At 38.6% G+C, this 12,679-nt stretch overlaps 1 protein-coding gene across 12 annotated transcripts in view; it reads right to left on the reverse strand.

Moving 5' to 3' along the window:
- Positions 1–12,679, reverse strand: part of CFAP20DC (CFAP20 domain containing) — a 241,375-nt gene that overhangs the window by 65,952 nt on the left and 162,744 nt on the right. The window lies entirely within an intron of this gene.

Genomic DNA, 12,679 nt, shown 5'->3' on the forward strand with positions numbered 1-12,679 from the left:
CAAGTGCCTTATCTAATTCTATCTCCAAAAGGCCCAAAATGGTACATACAACCTAATTTTGTCCTAAAATATCCTTATAGGAAAGAAAGGAGACATTATCAGTTGGATTTGTTTTAGGAAGGAGGTAATGGGCTCAAGGCTATACAATTCAGCTGTGCTCAGATTCCCAGGCGAGTCCTTCCCTCATGAAGCCAGTTGAGCTACTCATTTTCTTTGATCTTCAGACATTTTTAGAAGCTAAATACAGTGAAGTCACAAAGACAAGTGAGATGTGGCTCCTGCTTTCACATGCTTTACAATCTAGTAGGACAATCAAGAAATAGAAAGAAATGAGTATAAAATAAGGTAGCATGGGGGTGCCTGGGTGGCTCAGTGTCCGACTCTTAATCTCAGCTCAGGTCTTGATCTCAGGGTTGTGAGTTCAAACCCTGCACTGGGTTCCATGTTGGGCGTGGAGTCTATTTTAAAAAAAGGTAGCACATATTTGGGTATAGTACTAGTTAATCACGCAGTGTCTTGATCATGATTAAAAGGAAAACTGATAATTCCAGCAAAATGATAAAACACAACAAACAAAAGTAATAACCTTATAACTTGATGCCCTTCGCCTCTCAAACTCTCAAGATATTAAGGCAGAATAGCTTAATCCATCAAATATGTGCCTATAGAATGTTGTGAACCCCAGATAAGAACTGGTTTTACTAAGTTTTTTTTTTTTTTTTTTTTGGTTTTACTAAGTTCTAAGGCTAAGTTCACAATGGTGGTGTAGAGTCAAAATGAGACATGGGCATGAAGTTAGTAAGATCAGGTGAAGAAACTCATTCCATTCCATATGGATGGGAGAGTAATAAAATTGGGAGGAAATTAGGCTGTTATTCTCATTCTGGAACCTAGAAAATCTCTGAGACTCTCTTTCTGAATCAGATTTGCATTGTGACAGTGGCTGACATTCCAGCATAGAGGACATCATGCAAAAAAAAAAACATCTTCATAAAAGTCTACCATATTAACCCTGACTCTTTGTATTCTTTTAAGTTACACCAAGATACAGAAACTGCTACTACAAAGGGATGGTGGCTGTTAGACCAGAACATAATGTGAAAGGCATGTGAGAAAACGGAGATAAACCATAGTCTGGCATTTCAGAAAAGAGAGAGGTCACCTCTTGTAGCATCAGTCAAGCCTCATGGAGACGGTCTCTAAGCTGGACCTCAAAGGATAAGAAGGGTGATATGACAGCACATTTTTAAAGTTTTTTTTAAAGATTTTATTTATTCATGAGAGACACAGGCAGAGGGAGAAGCAGGCTCCATGCAGGGAGCCCGACGTGGGACTCGATCCTAGGTCTCCAGGATCACACTCTGGGCTGAAGGCAGATGCTCAACCTCTGAGCCACCAAGGGATCCCTCATATTCTTTTTTTAAAGCATTTTTAAAAAGATTTTATTTATTCATGAAACACACACACACACACACACACACACAGAGAGAGAGAGAGAGAGAGAGAGAGAGAGAGAGGCAGAGGGAGAAGCAGGCTCCACACAGGGAGCCCGAGGCGGGACTTCATCATGGGACCCAGGATCATGCCCTGAGTCAAAGGCAGACGCTCAACTGCTGAGCCACCTAGGCATCTCAATGGCAGCATATTTTAACCATCAGAACATGGTTAAAAGCATGGTTAAAAGCATGGTTATAAGCAGTATGGAGCTTATATTCATAGAAAGCATTAAGTACACTAGAAATACTTATACATACTGTTTCAGAAATGAAATCAGCAAGAGTTCCAAAATAACAAGGATGAAAATACCTAGAATTTCATCTATAGCTTTTGGCTTCCACTTCCCTGGCCAAGTCTTATTAAAAGCCTATGATTCTGTCAAAAGATATATTCTTATTGCATCATATGATATCTCTATTTTTTATTTTTTGAGTAACCTCTATACTGATCTCTACCCAAAGAAAACAAAAATATTAATTTGAAAAGATATATGTGCCCCTATGTTTACTGCAGTATTATTTACAATAGCCAAGATATGGAAGCAGTCCAAGTGTCCATCGACAGATGAATGGATAAAGATGTGGTGTATACACACACACACACACACACACACACAAATATTAGCCAGAAAGAAGAATGAAATTTTGCCATTTGCAACAACATGGATATATCTAGAGGGTATTAATAATGCTAAGTGAAATAAGTCAGACAGACAAACACAAATACCATATGAGTTCACTTAAATGTGGAATCTGAAAAAGAAAACAAATGAACAAACAACCAGATTATTTAATTATTATTAATTGCTGCCACTTTACTCTGGACCTACTTAGTAGGGGCAAAGAAGGCATTTTCTAAAGCTGGGGAGTCAGTTTCACTGCTAGTTTCAAATTTGTATTATTAAGAGTTTAGAATCCGTAATTATAAAGTTTTGGAAGTTTTTTAAACTCCAACACAATAGCAAGAAAAGTAGCAGAAGTCCATTTTCCAACGCTAATTTTAAACCTCAACTGGCATTTTAATATGAAGACTAATCTCCTCTCTATTGCTGTTTGCAGATAGTGTTTAATTTCTACATTGACATTTTAAATACAAGCTGATGGTAAATTAGTATTGCAGGGTATCTCTTCACCAACTAGTACCCCTTGAAGATTTGTTTCAAATTTCTGAGCATGTATCTCACAGGAGAGTTGGCCCTCATTCACTGGTGACACAGGCCCACAGAAGATAAGAAAGAAGACAGAAAACTCAGGCATGAGTCTCAAGTGACACATGATTGAGCAAATAACCCATTTACAATGTATGGTAGATTTCAGCATATCTCTTCACAATGCAGAGAGGTAAATCGTATGAAGACCAAGCTGCAGTACAACTTGAAAAACTCTGCTACATTAAAGGGATGCTATGTCAACCTAACAGCAGAAATCAGGAGGCACACTATTCGAAAGAAACAACTGGTCAGAATCTAGACTGCATTTTACATCAATGGTATTCGTATTGACCTAGTATTACTCCTAGTATTACTTAACCAGACCCAATGCCACCTCTGAAATGTCTGTCACAAACACTTTGGCTTGTAACCTGGAGACACTTCACAACTCCTGACTCAATTCACACTTCATCATCTATGTATACTAACCCCTTAAGAATGTCTCAGTAGAGAATTCTTGAGTAATTTAAATCCAATAGTAGCAAAAGTCCTTGCAAAGAGGCAGCTTTCTATCTCACAGATATAGCTCTCTTTTTGAGGAAGAAGAGCATGAAAGTATTTTTTAAAAAAGATTCTTATTTTGATGTGCTGTATTTGTTTAGAATACCCTTTTCAATAATGGCTTCCACACAACATACTTCCATACGTTTTGTCTCAGTAGTCAGCCTGCTAATTTTCAGAAAGAATTCTCTGACAACCACAGCTCAATTCTTATAAACCTTAAAGGGATTTGATAAACAATTTGTAATTTCCCAGCATCTATCTACCGAGTTCAGGGTACTTCTTGAGTTTAACAATCAACTACAGACGAAAGGAATCTAGTAAAACCAAATGGAACAGGTTTTATATTACATTCAAGGATATGCCATCTCTAAGATGACTGTAGCCTTGTATATGGGATAAGCACAGTAGTCATTCAATACATGGTAGTTTAAAATATTATTTAAGGAACCAAGAGGAAAACAATTACTGAACCTGCTTATAGAAATGGAAATAGCAGAGGTAAGCCAACTGACGTTTCTGGAGTGGGAAGATAACTTTAAGTTCAGATTGTTTTAGAATGTAGAATAGTTTGGTTGTAATACAGTAATGACAGATATACCAACTGTGCATCCTTCTGCATATTAAAATACTGTGAAGTGGGGTGCCCGGGTGGCTCAGGTGGTTAAGTATCTGCCTTTGGCTCAGGTCATGATCTCAGGGTCCTGTGATTGAGTCCTGCAATGGGCTCCCTGCTCAAGGGGGATCTGCTTCTCCTTCTCCTTCTGCTCCCCCCTCCCCCAGCTTGTGTGAGGTCTCTCTTGCTCTCTCTCTCTCAAATAAACAGATAAAAATAATGTGAAGCTTAAAGTGGTGGCAATGGAAGCTAAATTGCCACAGGATCATAGGATTTTTAAAAAAAGATTGATTGATTGATTGATTGATTTATTATAGACCTAGAAAGAGAGAGAGAGAGAGAAGAGAGAGGCAGAGACATGGGAGGAGGGAGAAGCAGGCTCCATGCCGGGAGCCCGACATGGGACTCGATCCTGGGACTCAAGGATCGCGCTCTGGGCCAAAGGCAGGCGCCAAACCGCTGAGCCACCCAGGGATCCCTGATCAGGATTTTTTATTTTGAGAGGCAGAGATGGTGCACACATCTGTGAGTGAGTTTGGGGTGGAGGGGTGGGGGGGTGGGAAGGGCAAAGGGAGAGGGAGAGAGAGAATCCCAAGCAGGCTCCACACTGAGGCTTGTTTTCAAGACCCTGAGACCACAATCCCAGTCAAAATCAAGAGTCAGACGCCTAACCACCTGAGCCACCCAGGTGCCCTGACCCCGGAACTTTTTCAGTGACCTTTAATGGGGTCATGGACTAGGGTAGTAGAAGGTGAACCAACTTTTCTGACCAAACTCTCTTGAATTTGACACTCCGCTTTGTCACTTACTAGATGTGAACTATCTAAAGCTTCCCTGCTTCCTGGTCTGTCAAAGAGAAATAAGTGAGACCTCTTGTGAGGACCGGACATGGAGACTGGATGGAAAGCACTGGGCACCTTGTAGAGGACTTGGCATGTGGCAAGTGCCCTAAATTCTTAAAAGTCACAAACAAGGTTCTTGAATCAAAGACCCCAATCTCAATGGGTCAGCAAATACTGTCAGCCTAAGGCCTCTTCCATAAAATAGGAAAATGGCAAGTATGATTTGCTCCTTTAAAATTAAGAAAACCATTGTATATACAGACAAATACCTACTATTTGCTCTGACATGGATGGAACTGGAGGATATTATACTGAGTGAAGTAAGTCAATTGGAGGACAATCATTATATGGTTTCACTCATATGGGGAATATAAAAAATTGTGAAAGGGATTATAGGGGAAAGGAGAATGAATGGGAAGAATCAGAGAGGGTGACAAAACAGGAGAGACTCCTAACTCTGGGAAACGAACAAGGGGTGGTGGAAAGGGAGGTGGGCGGGGGATGGAGTGACTGGGTGATGGGCACTGAGTGGGGCACCTGACAGGATGAGCACTGGATGTTCTACTATTTTGGCAAATCAAACTCCAATAAAAAAATATACAAAAAAATAAAATAAAATTAGGAAAACCAAGACATCAAGGCGATGGATTTCTTCAATAAACATTTGACTAGTAGGATGCTAACCTTAACATTAAAATACTGGAGAACTGACGGTAAGAAGTTATAGTGTGTTAGCTAAACAACTAATCTGTTTCAATTGCTTCATACTTCTGATAGTCTCAGTTTTTCGTTAAGTCTTTCTATCTACAATTTCTGAAACTTCTGAGAATCTGAAACTGCTCCTTTTCATTAGAGGAACTAGCACATTGTTTGGAGATATGAAAATGTCTTAATGACTTCTGCAGTTCCATATCATCACCCAAAATTTGGACCATAATTCCATTTTTAATTATTTTAAGATACTTCTACTCTGGACCATTTTGCTTTGGTCAATCTAGACACTAGATGCAAAGAGTTTTTTTGCTCAAAGGAGTAAGTTTGGACTGAAAACAAAATTGAAGCAAATTCCACCTGGAAAATTTCTATGCTTAATGCAAATCCTTTTACTGGTAGCACCAATGTTATTTAATCACCAAACTCTGTAGCTCCAGCGATATCCCCAGCAGTGCACTGACAGATAAAATTCAGATAATGACTCTGGTTTTTTTTTTTTTTTTCCAGAGGCAAGGAAAGAGTATAGTTTTGACAAAACATGAAATCACAAACTCTTCCCCAAAGGCAACTCATTGGTAGGAGTGTCCAGTGTAATAAATGACACATTCTCTCCATGGTTAACACTATGGTTTATAGTGTTAAGTGCTACTAGTCTTTCTGTGTTTAATTCACCCCATCAGCCATGAAGGGGTGATCTATAATTTAGCTCTGGGAATAAGGCAGACACACAGAGGGAACTCTCTGGGGAATGACTGGAGAAACACCAGGTCCTGCTTCTAAATATTTTTCTCTCTTCAGTGAACACTGAGAAAAATACCAACACGCAACCTGACCATTAATTCATTCTTATGTCAGCATTTGATTCAATTATTAACAGAGGACAAGAAATGCATATAGCTATCACTTATTGAACAATACCAATAATTAGCTTCTGGAATTTTATTGAATTTGAAAAAGTTTGCTTTAGAATGCTAGGCACACTGGTTTGTATTTCTAACTACTCAGACATGAGTAGAAGAAAATACCTTGTCGGATTATGAACCTATTTCATTTAATACTCATTATGACCCTATGGAATAAGTTTTATTATTTTCTCCAAGGTGATAGATGAGTTAACTGAGGTTCAAGGAAGTTAAGAAATGTGTCCAAGGTCATGTAAGTAAAGAGAAGCAAAGCCAAAATTAAAATCCAGGTCTGTCTGATTTGAGTTGGTGCTCTGAGCCATGGTGTCCACTGCTCTTGACCTCTCAGAAGAATGAAAATGTAGATAGACATGATCTTTTGGGAAGGTCCTGAAGGTAGCAAAGGTGAAGGCCATCTATCAGGTGGCCCAGGAAAGCATGAGGCCAGTGGGCACTTATAGTAGTAGTCTTGGAATAAGGGAGAGTCACTGGGTGAACTTGCATAGTTGGGCCAGGATGATTGACATATGTATAGCACACAGGGCAACCTAACCCCCAAACAGGTGTTTTGCAACAATGGAATACTGTTGTAACTGAAGGAAGTCAGGGGTCAGAAAGACATTTAGAATTCTTCAAACAATGGGGTATTTGTTGGAAAGACAGTTGCAAATGGCATACTTGCGTGGCAAATTCAAAGAGAGACAGATGGTTTCCCTTCGAATACAGAGTATTATATATCCTAGAAAATGCAGAATTTTATGTAATGGAACAATGCCTTTAGAACTCTAAGATAATTTACAAACTCATTTTCCTCCAAGTTTGTAGAGTACAAACTGCATAGAATAGTAAACCTCTATTATTTCAAAAAAAAAAAAAATATGGGCTCATGTTCATCAGGGAGGCAGTCAAACTAATCCTTTTTTCATTATCCAAAGGAAAAGGCTTGACAATTAAAAAAATTATACCATGGCTTAAAACACTTTTAACAGCGTCCTTCCATAATTTAGTTTTTATTTTTTATTTTATTTTATTTTATTTTTTATTATTTTTTTTTTAAATTTTTTTATTTATTTATGATAGTCACACAGAGAGAGAGAGAGAGAGGCAGAGACACAGGCAGAGGGAGAAGCAGGCTCCATGCACCGGGAGCCTGATGTGGGATTCGATCCCGGGTCTCCAGGATCGCGCCCTGGGCCAAAGGCAGGCGCTAAACCACTGCGCCACCCAGGGATCCCCTAGTTTTTATTTTTTAAAAATAAAAATGTGAAAACTAAACTTAAAAGTCACATGGGATTCATTCTATAGTTTTTTTTTTTTTCCTATAAAAAGTCAAGTCTTATTTTTGCTAAGACTGGAGAATACATGAATTTTGTAACTGGTAGCATATTTTGTCTTTCTTTTGAAAGTAACCATTTTTTAGTAAGTTCAAACTTTTTCTAGAACCACAAAGCCTGTTATATAGGCCTTTTTGTTTGTTTAAAGATGCACATAATGACATTTATGGGTTTAAAATGATTCATTCAAAACTGTTTGAATGCAGTCATACATGTGGAAAAGTTTAATTACCAGCTATCTACATGGTTACAATATTACCCAGAGGGCTGTACTTGTTTCTTAATTAAAAATATTTGAACTTAATAATAGGGAACTCTATTTAAAAATGAATAAAACATTGCAAGGAGGAAGTTTACCAAGTAGTTAGCAAATCGATTTCCGTAAGTGTTCCTTAAGAATTACTAGTCCTCTGGCATACCAGGGGATTAGGAAAATAGTTCTCCTGAATCTCCTTTTGTAAAAGCCTTTAATTGTCCCTTGTCATAAAGTCACTTCACGTTGGCACTTTGTGAGAGCAGATTTTATTTTTAAAGACTTATTTATTTATTTGAGAAAGCACACACATGCTCAAGCACAGGGGAGGCGGAGGATGAGGTGAGGAGGCAAAGGGAGAGGGAGAGAGAATCTAAAGTAGACTCCCTGCTGAGTGTGTAGCCTGCTGCAGGGCTCCATCTCATGACCCCTGAGATCATGACCTGAGCCCAAATCAAGAGTCAGACACTTAACCAACTGAGCCACCCAGGCGCCCCATGTGAGAGCAGATTTTTAATGGGGTGTGTCCACTTATAATTCCTGATTGTAGTAGCTTGATGGTTGAGTTGATGGCTCAGGTCTGCTCAGTCTTCCAGAACCCAGAGAATTACATAACCATCCTCCTTTTGCTCAGATCCCAAATCTGAGAGTCATAGTTAATTCTACCCATTTCCTCTTCCCTATATCCTGTCTGTCCTAGCTCCCAGTTATTCCTGGGATCTACTACTTTTCTTCATCTCCACTCTGATCTATCAGAGTAATGCCTCAACTGCTTTCCCTGCATCCACCCTTGACACAGCAAGAGGGAAGTTTTGGAATGTAAATGTCGTTGCGTTGTTTCAAACCTTACAAAGACTTATCATTGCATTTGAAGTAAAGGCCATCCTTCTCACTGTGGCCATCCTGATCTTACATGATCTGGACCCTGTGTGCTGCTCTGACCTCATCCTTCACTACTTTCCCCTTCTTCTATGCCCCAGCTATGTGGATCTTCTCTATTTCCCAAAGATGCCCATTTCGAAGCTTTGTACCTCCTGTTCCTAATACCTGAAACATTATTCCCAGGTTCTTTGCATGACTGGCTTCATATTAAACTTTAGATCTCAGATCAAATGTTATCTACTCCATCAGATAATATCTAAAGTACCCACAATTCTAGCCAATCCTATTCTCTATTACATCACCTTGTTTTTGTCTTCCTGTACCACTTATCATAGTTTATAACCACTTTATGTACTTGCTTGTATGTCTTTATTGTCTTAAGCCCCCCAGGGAGACAGGCCTCATCTGTTTTGGTTGATGTATCTCTAGTTCCTGGGAGGAATACCTGGCCTGACAAGCACTGAGCAGAAGAGGAGATGCTCTCACTAATCCAGAAGTAGAACCACAACAGCCATAACTCATCACCTAGAAGTCCTTTATATTAATTAATTAATTAATTAATTAATTAATTAATTTTAGAGGGGAAAGTGGGGGGAAGGGCAGAGGGAGAGGAAGGGAGAGAATATTATGCAGGCTCCATGCAGTGCAGGGCTCCATCTCACAACCCTGATATCATGACCTAAGCTGAAATCAAGAGGCAGATGATTGACTGAGCCACTCAGGCACCCTTAGAAGTCCTTTATTTTAGGAACCCAGCTTAGTGGTAAAACCCTCATACATGTCAGTGCTTTACATATGTGGACTACAATGCTAGCCAGCAAAGGTAATTTCGTATCTGCATTCATATAATATTAGACAGACTTCTAGTCCCAGGATAATCAAAATTTTCCTCTTGCATCAAGTACATTTCCTATGAGTCATACCAATAGAATCTTTCCAGGCCTGACTAAGCTCATCATGTCTGTGTTAGATTGGAAAGGAAGTAGAACTATCTCTATTTGTAATGACACGATCTTGTATTCTAAGAAAATCCTAAAGAATTCACAGAAACAGTATTAGAACTAATTAATAGCAAGGTTGCAAATTATAGAATCAATATAAAAATAAATTGCATTTCTATGAACACTAGCAATGAACAAATAAAATAAAATTAAGAAAAACAATTCTATTCACAATAGCATAAAAAATATACTTAGGAATAAATTTAATAAAAGAAATGCAAGACTTACATGCTGAAAATTATGAAACATTCCTGAAAGAAATTAAAGACATAAATAAATGGAAAGATATCCGTGGATTGGAAGGCTTAATACTGTTAAGATGTTAGGATATATCCCCCAAATTGATGGGGGGATATAGAATCAATGCAATGAAGCAATGCAATCTCAGCTGCCCTAGAAGCAATGCAATCTCAGCTGCCCTTTTTGCATAAACGGACAAGTTGATCCTCAAATTTCTATGGAGATGCATAAACAATCCAGAAAAGGAAGAATGAACTTGAAGGAGTCACATTTCTGATTTTAAACCTACTACAAAACTATAGTAATCAAGACAGTGTGATACTGCACAAGGATACACATATATATAGAACAGAACTGGTAAGTCAGAAATAAGCTTTTACATGTATGGTCAACTGATTTTCAAAAATGGTGACAAGACAATTCAATGGGAAAAGAATACTCTTTCAACCAATAGTGCCGGTATAAGTAAATATCCACATGTAAAAAAAAAATGCAGTTGAACCCCTACTTTCCATTAGAGACAGAAATTAGCTAGAAATGGATCACAGAACAAAATTTAAGAGTTAAACTATAAAATTCTTTAAGGAAAATATTGGAATAAATCTCTGTGATGTTGGATTAGGCAATGGCTCTGACAAATGACATGAAAAGCAAAAACAATAGAAGAAAAGCATTGATAGATTGGACTTTATAAGATGACAAACTTCCATGCTTCAAAAGATAGCCTCATGAAATGAAAAGACAATTTACAGAATGGGAGAATATATTTACATATCATGTATCTGACAAGAAACTTGTATCCAAACTCTTACAACTGGACAATAAAAAGACCAATAATCCAAAGGAAAAATCAGGCCAAAGATTTGATAGGCATTTCTCTGAAGGAGAGGCTAATAAGCATATGAAAAGATGCTCAACATCTTTAGTCATTGGGGAAATGCAAACCAAAACTACAGTGAGATATGACTTCACACACACTAGGACACACTAGGCCGGCTTAAAACAAAAAGACAATAACAAGTGTTGACTAAGATGTGGAGAAATTCCCTCAACTCGCCTTGCCCGTGGAAATGTAATATGGTGCAGCTGCTTTGGAAGACAGTTGGGCAGTTTCTGGCAAGTTAAATGTAAAGTTCCATATGACCGAACAATTCCACTCCTAGGTATATACCCAAGAGGACTGAAAACATATGTCCACACGAAAATGTGCATATGAATGTTCATAGCACCATCTTTTATAATAGCCCAAAAGTGGAAACAACCAACTAATAGATGAATAAACAGATATGGCATATCCAGATAATGGATTACTGTTCAGGCATAAAAAGACATGACAAGCTACAACATGGATGGAACTTGAAAACATTATGTTAAATGAAAGAAGTCGGACCCAAAAGGCCATATACTGTCTGATTTCATTTTTATGAACTGTCCAGGATAGGCAAATCCATAGACAGAAAGCAGATTAGTGGCTTCTGGGAGTTTAGGGGAAGCAGGGAATGGGGAATGTCTACTAATGGGGATGGAATTCTTTTGGGATGATAAAAATGATCTAATATGAGCAGTGATGGTTGTACAATCCATGAATGCACTAAAAAAGGCAGAATTCTATATTGTGTGAATTAAATATTAGTAAATTATTAAAAGTCAATGCCATGGGTTTCTGGGATCTGGGGGAAAATCCCATTGTGGGGTTACCAAGCACATAGCACTCTTTTGAGGAAACTTGTTTCAGATTCTTAGCTGCAGTTATTAAATGGAGAGAATGTCAAGTATTAGCACCCTTTCAGTATGACCATGAATTTCTTTTTTAAATGGTGTCTCTGGAAGAACACTACATTCCCCCTATAAATTCATTCTGAAATGGGGTAAAGTGCCAATGCCTTCAATAATTTTACATCCTATTAAACTGAGGTTATCACATTCACAAATGTGAGCGACACAGATTGTAGTGATCATGTGGGTTATTAGAGATCACATTTTATTAGCATGAATTTTGACACTGAGGTCAAAACCTCTCTGCACAAATGGTAAGCAGTGCCTTTGTGCCTTTATCCCCTCAACAGAGATAAAACTCCTTCCCTCTTTCATCCTTTTGAAGAGATTGCTCTGTCAGTCTTCTCAGCTGTAAAATGGATGAGTGAAAATGGCATATGCTGCCCAGGAGCCCCTGTGCAAAAGGCACCTGGGTCAGTCTGGGCTTGGCAATCAACAGCAATAAGCTGTGAGAAAGATCCTCTTGGAGCAATTGGAATAGTCTCTGTGAACTGGCTTATCCTCAAAGCCTCTCAAATGAAGAGGATGGTATAAGGGAAAGTTGCCTACTCTCTCTCCAACCTTTCATTTTCTCCTGCTACCATCGGAGAGCGCTATTTTTCAGGCAGTGTGCTTGGCACAATGGCCAATTCTAAAAAGTTCATTTGTGCCTCAAGCTTCCAAGCTGATTTTCATGCTCTGGCTTTATTTCTATAAGAAAGATGGAATGATTCAAAATAACCAATCTTTTGGATATATTAGGATGACAGATTTTACCTAATAGAAGGGTGGTGGCAAAAAAATTAGCAGGGGCAGGGGTGGGGGGAATGGAGTGGAAGGCTTCTTAGAGACTTGCTTTGGCTCTGTTTCTGGCAGCCCAGTTTTGGCTGCAGTCAAATAAAGCATTGTTGTAGAATAGATCTCTAAGGTTC

The sequence above is a fragment of the Vulpes lagopus genome, chromosome 7 (assembly GCF_018345385.1).
Source record: "Vulpes lagopus strain Blue_001 chromosome 7, ASM1834538v1, whole genome shotgun sequence".
Classification (NCBI taxonomy): Eukaryota; Metazoa; Chordata; class Mammalia; order Carnivora; family Canidae; genus Vulpes; species Vulpes lagopus.